General features: G+C 39.8%; 1 protein-coding gene across 2 annotated transcripts in view; it reads left to right on the top strand.

Moving 5' to 3' along the window:
- The window catches only part of RNF168 (ring finger protein 168), a 46,647-nt gene that overhangs the window by 6,646 nt on the left and 27,654 nt on the right, over positions 1-12,347 (top strand). The gene's annotated exons all lie outside the window — the stretch shown is intronic.

Below are 12,347 nucleotides of genomic sequence, written 5' to 3'. Positions count from 1 at the left end.
CTGCCTGGGCTTAGAATATGGTGTCTGTGCTCTCTCGTGTACAAGCCTTTTTTATTTTATTTTATTTTTTGTCACAGTTATATGTGTACATGCCTTTTAAACATTTATTGTGGTAAGAAAAAAATCGCAGAAATTCCCATTTTAACCATTTTAAAATAATAGTTAAAAAAAAAAAACAACAAGCCGGGTGCGGTGGCTCAAGCCTGTAATCCCAGCACTTTGGGAGGCTGAGGCGGGTGGATCACGAGGTCGAGAAATCGAGACCATCCTGGTCAACATGGTGAAACCCCGTCTCTACTAAAAATACAAAAAATTAGCTGGGCATGGTGGCACGTGCCTGTAATCCCAGCTACTCAGGAGGCTGAGGCAGGAGAATTGCCTGAACCCAGGAGGCGGAGGTTGCGGTGAGCCGAGATCGCGCCATTGCACTCCAGCCTGGGTAACAAGAGCGAAACTCCGTCTCAAAAAAAAAAAACCAAAAAAACAAAAAAACAGCTTTATTGAGATACATACCATACAGTTCACCTACTAAAAGTGTGCGATTTGGCCGGGTGCAGTGGTTTACAGCTGTAATCCCAGAGCTTTGGGAGGTGGGAGGGTCGCTTGCATCCAGGAGTTGAGACCAGTCTGGGTAACATAAATTCAATAAAATTTTAAAAAGTGTGCAACTTAATGGTTTTTGGTATATTGCATTATTAATTTTTAAAATATTGTCCATAGTATATATAACAAACTTTGACATTTTAACCATTTTTAAGTACAATTCAATAGCATTAAATACATTCACAATGTAACCATCACCACTGTTTCCAATACTTTTTCATTACCCCGGATAAACTGTAACCACGAAGCACTGACTCCCCATTCCACCTCTCCGCCTAGCCCCGAGCACCTTCTATTCCACTTCTATCTCTAAGAATTTGGCAATTCTAGATATTTCATGTAAGTGGACTCATACAATATGGGATCTTGTATGTCTAGCTTATTTCACTTAGCATGTTTCTGAGGTTCATGCACAGTGTGGCATGGATCAGGACTTTATTTTTTCGGACTGAATAACGATTTGTTTTATGGATATATTTGTTACATTTTGTTTATCCATTGGGTGGACAGTGGTTTTTTTTTTTTCACCTTTTCGTTGTTTGACTACTGCTAATGCAACATTTATGTACAAATATTTGTTTGAATACCTGTTTTTAGTTCTTTTGCCTATATATCTCAGAGCGGAATTGCTGGATCATATGGTAATTGTATGTTTAGCTTTTTGAGGAACTGCCAAATTTGTTTTCTGCAGTGGCTGTACCATTTTACATTTCAATTAGGAGAGTGTGAAGTTTCCAATTTCTTCACTTCCTCACCAACTCTTGTTATTTTCTGTGCTACCCTCATACATATGGACTGGTATCTTACTCTGTATTTTACAAAATTGTGGTAAAATATAACAAGACTACCATTTTAACCATTTTAAAATGTTTTTTTTTTGGCGAGAAGGAAGAAAAATGTTAACTGTAATTGTATGGTTCAGCGGCATTACCTGTGTTTACACTGTTGTGTATCCATCACCACCATCCATCTCCAGAACATTTCAGTGCTCCCAAACTGAATTTCCATGCCCATTAAACTCCCCGTTTCTCCCCCATCTCCTGGCAACCACCATTCTCCTTTCCATTTCTGTGAACTGGACTGCTCTGGGTACCTCATATAAGTGGAATTTTCGTAGGTGTTTGTCCTTTTGTGTCTGGCCTGTTTTACCTAGCATAATGTTTTCAGGGTTCATCCCTATCGCACGTGACAGGATTCCCTTCTTTTTTCAGGCTAAAGAATATTCCAGTGCATGTATATGCTACATTAAAAGAAATCTATTCATCTGCCAGTGGACACTTGGGTTGCTTCCACCTCTTGGCTATTAGAAATACTGCTGGTGTGAACATGGTGTACAAATGTCTGTAAAGGGGCCTGTTTTTTATTCTTTTGGGTATATACCTGGAAGTGGAATTTCTAGATTATATGGTAATTCTGTGTGTAATTGTTTTTGGAAACCACTGTATGGTTTTCCACAGCAACTATACCATTTTACATTATTCCCACTAACAGTGCACAGATGTCCAATTTCTCTGCACCCTCACCAACACCTGCTGTTTTCTGGGTTTTGATAGTAGCCATCCTAATGGGTGTGAGGTGGTATTCCATTGTACGTTTTATTTGCATGTCCCCAGTGACTAAAGGTGGCAAGCATCTTTGCATGTGTTTATTGACCATTTGTATATCATCTTTGGAGAAATATGAAATATCTATTCAGATTCTTTGCTCATTCATTTTTTTGTTTGTTTCTATTTTTTTCTCCCAAACCTAGAAAACACCACAACTTTGCCTGTTGTTTAATCAGGTTGTTTTTTTGAGTTGTGGGCATTCTTTGTGCATTCTAGATATCTGTCCCTTATCTGATACGATTTGCAAATAATTGTCTTTCATTCCGTGGGTTGTCTTTTCACTCTGCTGATTGTGTCCTTTGATGCATGTGTGTTTGTAAGTTTGATGTAGTCTCGTTTGTCTATTTTTGCTTTTGTTGCCTTTGCTTTTGCTGTTACATCAAAGAAATCATTGCCAATCCAGTGTCATGAAGCTTTCCCCCTGTGTTTTCTTCTAGGAGTTTTATAGTTTTAGGTCTTAAAATTTGGGTCTTTAGTTAAGTTTTGTATATGGTGTAAGGCAAAGGTCTGACCTCATTGTTTTGCATGTGGATATCCAGTTTTCCCAACACAGTTTGTTGATAAGACAGTTATAAAGTCTTTGTCTAGAGAGTCTGATGCCTGGACTTCCTCAGGGATAGTTTCTGTTAATTTATTCTGGTTTTTTGTATGTCAGGAAGTGTATATGTGTTTTTGTAGACAACTAGAAATTTGAATATTATAATATGGTAATTCTAGAAATCAGAATTACCTGATTTGCAGTTACAGTTGAAATAATTCCCAAACTGTTTCTGTAAAGACTGTATTCCTTGTTGTGTATGGTCACAGAAGTCTCTTTGCTTTAACTTGTGTTCAGCTAGTGTTTTGTCAAAAATTTCCTTGAATGTCATTTGCTGAAAAACAAACAAGCAGTTCCCTCAGTCTTGATAGATTGACTGTGCCGAGGCTGTCCTTCAACAGTTAGCCTAGGGATCCCTGTAATATAATGAGTGCATTTGAATGACCTTTCCCAAGAAATTCCTCAGCTTTTGCTCCTGGGTCAGTCTATTACATGTGCAGACCATAATATTTCCATGGGCTTCTGAGTGTTGTTAGTTTGGCTTACAGTGTTTTCTTTAAGCAGTGCCTCTGCATTTGTGTCCTGAGTTCTGAGTTTGGTGAAACAGATGTGCCGTCAGTCCTTCAGGTAGCTCAGACAGGTTAGAAGAGACATACACAATAATTTATAAATAAGGTCTGCTCTGCTCCTTCCAAAATCAAGGACCAGTGTCCCGGTCTGGGAATGTGAGTTTCCCTCTACAAAAGTGCTACCTTGCCAAGGGGGGAAGGTTGGAGTAGAGTGAGTATAAAATCCACAGGGCTTTCCTACTATTTCCAAGTTGCCCCTTTATTTGGTTTACCATTTTCTTGGTTGCTGTAAACCTTGAGCTGTTTTCCAGAGTCCTGACAGTGTTGGTTCTCATGGTTACTGCTTGTTTTTCAATGTTTTTGTGGCGGCATAAGAACTTGGAGCTGCCTACTCAACCATTTTGCTGACATCATTCCACCAACCACCTTTTGAGTACTTACAACTAAAAGTGCCATTGTTTTCAAGAGTGCCCTTATGTTTGAACTTCTCCACACTATTCTGCATAATGTCATTTCCTTTAGGGAGGTGATCTGCTGAAGCTCTCAATTATTAGGGCCTGCCTCTCCCGCTGGAAAAAATCTCAGAACCATTTCTCTGGAGCTGGAGGTGGATACAATGGATTATTTCTTCTCTCTTTAAGAATAGGGCACTGGGCAGACACAGTAAACTCTGGTCTTCTTGATTTGTCTCTTCTAGAGCTGTCACTCTCTGAGTAAGCTGGGAGGAAGGTGATGGGTCCCCAGTATTCTCTATCTGCAACAAGTTGGATAAAGCCGTCACTCCAAGCGATTTTCCTGTCTCAGCCTTCTGAGTAGCTGGGATTACAGGCACATACCACCTCGCCCAGCTAATTTTTGTATTTTAGTAAAGATGGGGTTTCACCATGTTGGCCAGGCTGGTCTCGACCACAAGTGATCCTCCCACCTGGACTCCCAAAGTGCTGGAATTAACAGGCGGGAGCCAATGTGCCCAGCCCTATACAGTTGTTTGTTACAAGAGATGTTGGCTTCTGTGGAGCAAGGACTGTCTTGGCTGCCTTACCTTCACGCTGTTAGGTTGATGCCAACTGTGGCCTGTGGTCATTTTCTGAGTTTGAATGTTTAGTAGAGCCTGAGACCACTCTTTAGTATTACAGTTTTCCAAAGTGGTTTTACCAAAAAACATTCCTTTAAGCAGTGTATGAGAATTCCAGTCATACTACATCCTTGCCAGTGCTCATTTTTTTTTTTTTATTAAATTTTTGGCAGTCTATGCAGTTTTTTTCCCCCAACATTTTACTATGAAAAATTTAAAGCAATATAAAAGTTGAAAATTTTATAGTGTACGGTCATACACATAAACACATAGGACAGCATTCTGCTGTATTACATATCATTTCATCTCTCTATCTTTTTCATTTATCTCATTTCCCCCTAAATATATAAGTACACATATTAAATAGAAATCAATATGAGCTTACAAATTTTTTCTTTAATGTAAGAAAAAAAAGTATGTATTTAGGCTAGATGCAGTGGCTCATGCCTATAATCCCAGCACTTTGGGAGACTGAGGTGGGTAGATCACTTGAGATCAGGGATTTGAGACCAGGCTGGCCAACATGGCAAAACTCTGTCTCTACTAAAAATACAAAAATTAGCTGGGTGTTGTGGCATGCACCTGCAATCCCAGCTACTCTAGAGGCTGAGGCAGGAGAATCCCTTGAACCCAAGAGGCGGAGGTTGCAGTGAGCTGAGATCATGACACTGCACTCCAGCCCGGGTAACAGAGTGAGACTGTCTCAAAAAAAACAAACAAGAAGTATATATTTAATTTTTATTTTTTTATATAGAGATGGAGTCTCACTATATTGGCCAGGCTGGTCTCAAACTTCTGAGCTCAAGCAGTCTTCCCACCTTGGCCTCCCAAAGTGCTGAGATTAATGTAAAATTACAGGCGATGAAATGCAGAATTTTTTTTTTTTTTTTTTTTTTGGAGACAGAGTCTTGCTCTGTTGCCAGGCTGGAGTACAGTGGTGAGATCTCGGCTCACTACAGCCTCCACCTCCCAGTTTCAAGCATTTCTCCTGCCTCAGCCTCCCAAATGGCTAGGATTACAGACGTGCACCACCATGCCCAGCTAATTTTTGTATTTTTAGTAGAGACAGGGTTTCACCATGCTGGCAGGATGGTCTCCATCTCCTGACCTCGTGATCCACCTGACTTGGCCTCCCAAAGTGCTGGGATTACAGGCGTGTGCCACTGCGCTGGCCAAATGCACAAATCTTAATTGTACCTTCACTGAATGTTCACGTATGTGTAACCTTTTGTAACACAAAGTCTTATCAAAGTACATGATATTACCATCACCTCTGAATAGTTCTCTCATGTCCCTTTCTGTTAATTTCTACTCCACTTACCAAAAGTCAGCCACTGTTTTAGTCTTTATTTACCATAGATGAGTTTTTTTCTGTTCTAGAACTTCATATAAATGGAATTCGTTTCATTTCCTAGGGCTACCATAACAAAGTACCACAAACTTGACAGAAATTTATTCTCTCAGTTCTGAAGACTAGAACTCCAAAACCAGGATGCCAGTAGGGACCAGGGACATGTACCATTTAAGGCTCTGGGAGAGAATCTGTTCCGTGCCCTTCTCCTTAGCTTCTGATGTTGCCAGAATCCATGCAGCTGCGTCACTGCAGTCTCTGCCTCCATTGGCACGTGGAGTTTCCCGACGTGTCTCTGTCTTTACATGGCCGTCTCCTCTGTATCTCTCTCTTTTCTTTCAAGGACACTAGTTACATTGGATTAAGGGTCCTCTACTCTTTGTTGAACTCTGTTATACCTGCAACAACCCTGTTTCCAATAAGAGCTCATTTGTAGTTACTGGGAGTTAGGACTTCAGCATATCTTTTTGGGGGTTATTCAGCATAAGGTTCAAGATTTATTCCTTTTTTTTTTTTTTCCTGAGACGGAGTCTCACTCTGTCACTCAGTATGGAATGCAGTGACAGGATCTTGGCTCACTGCAACCGCCACCTCCTGTGTTTAAGTGGTTCTCCTGCCTCAGCCTCCCAAGTAGCTGGCACATGCCACCATGCCTGGCTAATTTTTGTATTTTTAGTAGAGACGAGGTTTCACCGTGTTGCCCAGACTGCTCTTGAACTCCTGACCTCAGGTGATCCACCTGCCTCAGCCTCCTAAAGTGCTGGGATTATAGGCATGAGTCACCGAGCCTGACCTCAGGATTTATTCTTGTGTAGTTAATTAGTTTTTAAAGTATTATTCCACTATTGACTATGCGATATTTTATTGGTCATTCTCCACTGATAGTGCCTCAGTTGCTTGCAGCTTTTGGATATTATGAATAAAGTTGCTGAGAAGATTCTTTTACAAGTTTTTGCGTGTGTGTATGTGTGGCCTTACGTTTTCAGGTAGGTACTTAGGAGCTGGAATTACACAATGTTGGGTAGGTACATATTTGGTTTTATGAGAAACTACTAGATCTTTTTCCAAAGTGGTTGTGTCATTTTATAATCCCACCAACAGCATACAGGTCCTGGTTTTTGTACATCTTACCAACCTTTGCTGTTATCTGTCTTTTTAATTTTAACCATTCCAGTTGGTTTGTATTGATAGTAGTATCTTGTTTTAATTTCAATTTCAGATGACTAATGATGGTGTTTCTTTTTATTTGCTTATTGGCAGTTTTTCTGTCTTCATTGTAAATTGTCGAATTCTTTTGCCCCTAAATTGTTTGTAGTATTCAGTTGTAGTATTCTTTTTTTTTTTTTGGGAGACAGATTCTCACTCTGTAGCCTAGGCTAGAGTGCAAGTGGTGCACTCTTGGCTCAACCCAACCTCCACCTCCCGGATTCAAGTGATTCTCCTGCCTCAGCCTCCCTAGTAGCTGGGATTACAGGCACGTACCACCATGCCCAGCTAATTTTTGTATTTTTAGTACAGATGGGGTGTCACCATGTTGGCCAGGCTGGTCTCAAACTCTTGACCTCAGGTGATCCGTCTGCCTTGGCCTCCCAAAGTGCTGGGATTACAGACATGAGCCACTGCGCCCAGCCAGTTTTAGCTTTTATGTTTAGGTCTTCGATCCATTTCAAATATATTTTGAATATCGTGTAAGATAGAGGTTGAGGTCAACTTTTTCCCATATGTGTATCAGTTATTCCTGTACCTTTTGCTGAAAAGACTTTTTTTAAAAAAATAAGGAGAGTGTATTCTGTTTCATTGATCTGTTGATTCCAATGTTAGTGTCATACTGTCTTGATTACTGTGACTTCAGAGTAAATCTTTTTTTTTTTTTTTTGAGGCAGAGTCTTGCTCTGTCACCTAAGCTGGAGTACAGTGGCATGATCTCAGCTTACTGCAACCTCTGCCTCCCAGGTTCAAGGTTCCAGGCTCCTTCTTCAGCCTCCTGAGTAGCTGGGATTATAGGCATGCACCACCATGCCTGGCTAAATTTTCTATTTTTAGTAGACAGGTTTCACCATGTTTGCAAGACTGGTCTCAAACTCCTGACCTCAGGTGATCTGCCCGCCTCGGCCTCCCAAAGTGCTGGGATTACAGGTGTGAGCCACCACGCCCATCCTCCATGTATTCTTTGTAGAGATGGGGTTTTGCTATGTTGCCTAGGCTGGTCTTGAACAGTTTGCTTGACTGGTCTTGAATAGCTTGCCTCAAGCAGTCCTCCTGTCTTAGCCTCTTACAGTTCTGGAATTACAGGCCTGAGGCACCACACCCAGCCTATTTAAAATTTTTAATCAACTTACCAGTTTCTACTGGCACCCTGTTAGGAGTTTGATTGGGGTTGCATTGAAGTTATAGACAATTTGGGGAGAATTGACATCCAAACAACAATAGGGTCCTTGTATCTGTGAAAATAGTATATTTCTTTGTGTAGGTCACCTTCAAATTTTTTTCAGTGATGAAGTTAAAATAAGGTCCTTAGAGTGGGCCCTAATCCATTATGACTGGTTTCCTTATAAAAAGGGGAAATTTGGACACAGAGACAGACATGCACAGAAGGAAGATGTTATAAAGACACAGAGCACCACATGAAGCTGGAGGACTGGAGAGATGCTTTTACAAGCCAAGGAGTGTCTAAGGTTATCAGCACACCATCAGAAGCAAGGAAGAGGCAAAGAAGGATTCCCCTACAAGTTTCAAAAGTGTCATGGCCCTGTTGACGCCTTTATTTTGGACTTCTAGTCACCAGAACTGTGAGACAATAAATTTCTGTATTTTCAAGTCACCCAATTTGTAATACTTTTATGTGGCAGCCCTAAGAAACTAATATTTATCCTTAATTATATTATAGATTTTGAGACTGTTTTAAGTAAAAGTTTTGAAATTTTCATTATTTAGTTGTTCACTGGTAATTTATAAAAATGTAATTGGTGTTTATGTGTTAATGTTGTTAACACATAAAATGAATCTACCCATTCACTTTATTCTTAATTTTTAGAAGGAAGGTTGTAAGAAAACATATGAGATAGCTTTAATAAATGAAGTATTTGAAAATGAATTAATGTGATGGAGACAGATGCATTTTACATTTGGAATTCTCAAAAAAGAATCCTACATTAGGGAAGAATCAGCCTTAGAATGTTTAAATTTCCTTTTCATTTACGGCTATCATTGTAAAAATTGATGCAGGTGAGAATCACAAATGGATGTCAAAACCCATGCTTGAAAATTTCTTGGAGACAGACGACTCATATAGTGTGAAAATATCATTTTACAGGTTGCTTATTAATGACAAAGGGTAAAGGATACAGTTGCGAATTCTGTTTATCACTGTAATGAAGTGATGACAATTAAGTTTATCCATGGAACAAACAATGTGGACCTCCTGATATGATGAGTATAAGGTATAACCTGAATCTAATTGTGAGAAAACAAAAACCCAAATTGAAATTCTACAAAACATAGTTGTTAGTACCTTAAAAATGTCAATGTCATGAAGGCAAAGCCTTAGGAATTGTTCTAGTTTAAAGGGAGCTTAAAAGAGAATGACAGCTAAATGCAGTGTGTGATCCTGGATTAGAACATGCATTAGGACGAAGGTTGTTATTAAAGACATTATGGGGATAATTGGTGAAATTTTTGTCATTGATAGGTAATATAGCAATATTAGTTTTCTTGAACTTGATCATTATATTTCAAGATCAAGAGATGTTAAAAGGATGGCATCTCTTATGAGATGTACACTTAAGTGTATAGTGAAGGGTTATGATCATGCAGCTTTCAAATGCTTCAGAAAATAAACACACACACTCGACAATGTGGCAACTTAAAAACTTTGTGAATCTAAATGCAGGTTAAATGAGGTTTGTCATACTGTTTTGCAATTTCTGTAGATTTGAAAATTTTCAAAATAAATATTGAGGCAGGAAGTGCAAATTTATTTTATGTTATTTCATTTTTGAGACAGGGTCTCACGCAGTGGCCCAGGCTCAAGCAATCCTCCCACCTGTACCTCCCAGGCTCAAGCAATCCTCCCACTTCAGCTTCCTGAGTAGCTGGGACCACAGACGCACAGCACTATGTCAGGCTAATTTTTTCATTTTTTTTTTGTAGAGATAGGGTCTCACTATGGTCTTGAACTCCTCAGCTCAAGTGATACCCCTTCCTTATCCTCCTACAGTGCTGGGATCACAGGTGTGAGCCAGCACTTTTACCCCTGATTGCCATTTATAGCCACACTACTTGGTGAGGATCCAGCCACACTGATGTACATACTGCTTTACTAGTCATATGCTTATTTTCCAGAGCAATTTTGGGCTTTCTCTTTTTTAACTATCTCTTTATGTTTTGTAACCTGTTCTCAGTCCAGGAATGCAAATTTAATTGGGAGAAGGAAACTACTGTTTACATGGTGATAGAAGCAGTCTAGTTCAGTGACGGAGGGATAACTTTATGAACAGGTCACTGTTAAGTTAAGGTTTATTATTTATATTTATATTTATTTTTTATCCAATATTATACATTCAGGTCGTTAACTAACTTGGATTTTTCCTTCAAAATAAAATAAAAAGCATGGGGATATATTTCCTTAAATGGGCCCTGGCTGCCTAGGAATAACACAGCAAAGAAGCAATATTGAGTATGGTAGGAACATTTAAGTGGGTTACAACAGAAATTTTAGAGTTAACCAGAACTGAGCAGTGTTGAGAGTTGTTTCCAACAGATGGCAAAAATTGTATAGTCACTTTGAGCCTATAAAACTGATATTTTCAAGTTCCTCATACAATTAGAATTGTTTAAGAAATAGCAAACAGGCCAGGTGCAGGGGCTCACACCTATAATCCCAGTACTTTGGGAATTCAAGGTAGGCAAATCATTTGAGCCTAGGAGTTTGAGACCAGCCTGGCCAATATGGCAAAGCTCCTTTTGACAAAAAAATAAAAAAATTAGCCAGGTGTTGTGGTGTGCACCTGTAGTCCCAGCTACTTAGGAGGCTCAGGCAGTAGCATCGCTTGAGCCCAGGAGGTGGAGGCTGCAGTAAGTTGAGACTGTGCCACTGCACACCAGACTGGGCAACAGAGTGAGACTCTGTCCCCCTCTCCCCACAAAGAAGAAGAAGAATGAAATAAATAGCAAATGGAAGGCTGGGTGCAGTGGTTCATGCCTGTAACTCTAGCACTTTGGGAGGCCAAGGTGGGTAGATTGCTGAGGCCAGGAGTTTGAGATCAGCATGGCCAAAATAGTGAAACCCCGTCTCTACTAAAAATAGAAAACATGAGCTGGGCATGGTGGCACATGCCTGTAATCCTAGCTACTTGGGAGGCTGAGGCAGGAGAATCACTTGAACCTGGGAGTTGGAGGTTGCAGTGAGCCAAGATCGTGCCATTGCACTCCAGCCTGAGCAGCAAGAGTGAAACTCTGTCAAAAAGAAAAGAAAAAGAAGTAGCAAATGGACTGGGTGTAGTGGCTCACACCTGTTATGCCAGCACATCAGGAAGCTAGGGCAGGAGAATCGCTTCAGCTCAAGAGTTGGAGGCTGCAGTGAGCTATGATCACACCACTGAACTCCAGCCTGGGCAAGAATGAGATCTTGTTTCAAAAAAAAAAAGGCAAATGAAGACAATTTTAACTTACATCTACAGTTGAATAACTTACTGATCTTAATTTAGATTCAGTTTATGTAGAAATAAGTAAACTTGAAAAATCTGTCATTCCATGGTTGAACAAAAGTACAGTTCACTGCTTACTGTAGTTGGGTATCTGCTGTAAATTGCATGTGCCTTTCCTTTGTTGTGATCTCTGGAAGTTCTGGTTGTATTCATTGTCACTAATTCTCTAGTGACTTATGTATTTGCAAATAACTTATAGTTTGTTTTTAACTTTGTAATGTGGTTCATCTTATGGAAGTTTTAATTGTTTTAGAATTTATCTTACATGTTCTTCTTTGTTATTTATAGTTTGTTTTTTCCATTAAAATTTTTTTAATCCATCTTGAATTTTGAGTATTGTGTGAGGTAGGCATCTTAACTTCCCCTTCCCCTTGATTGCCACTTATAGCCACACTACTTGGTGATGATCCAGCCACATTGTTTTTATGTACTAGTTCACAATCGCATGCTTATTTTCCAGAGCAACTTGGGGCTATTTATTTATTTATTCAATTTATTTTTTTGAGATGGCGTCTCACTCTGTCACCCAGGTGGAGTGCAGTGGCACAATCTCGGCTCATAGCAACCTCTGCCTCTGGGGTTCAAGTGATTCTCCTGTCTCAGCCTCCTGAGTAGCTGGGATTATAGGCGTGTACTACCACGCCTGGCTAATTTTTGTATTTTTAGTAGAGTTAGGGTTATTCATCTTGTTGGTCAGACTGATCTTGAACTCCTGACCTCAAGTCATCCTCCTGCCTCGACCTCCCAAAGTGCTGCGATTAATAGGCATGAGCCACGGCACCTGGCTTGTGCTTTTTATTTTTTTTTTAACTACGTATCTCTTTATCAGTAGTTGTGTCAGTACCACACTTGCTTAGTTTAATTCTGCTTTATGATATGTTTTGCTTTCTAGTATAATA

Source organism: Saimiri boliviensis, chromosome 8 (assembly GCF_048565385.1).
Source record: "Saimiri boliviensis isolate mSaiBol1 chromosome 8, mSaiBol1.pri, whole genome shotgun sequence".
Classification (NCBI taxonomy): Eukaryota; Metazoa; Chordata; class Mammalia; order Primates; family Cebidae; genus Saimiri; species Saimiri boliviensis.
This window is presented reverse-complemented; position numbering and strand designations above follow the sequence as displayed.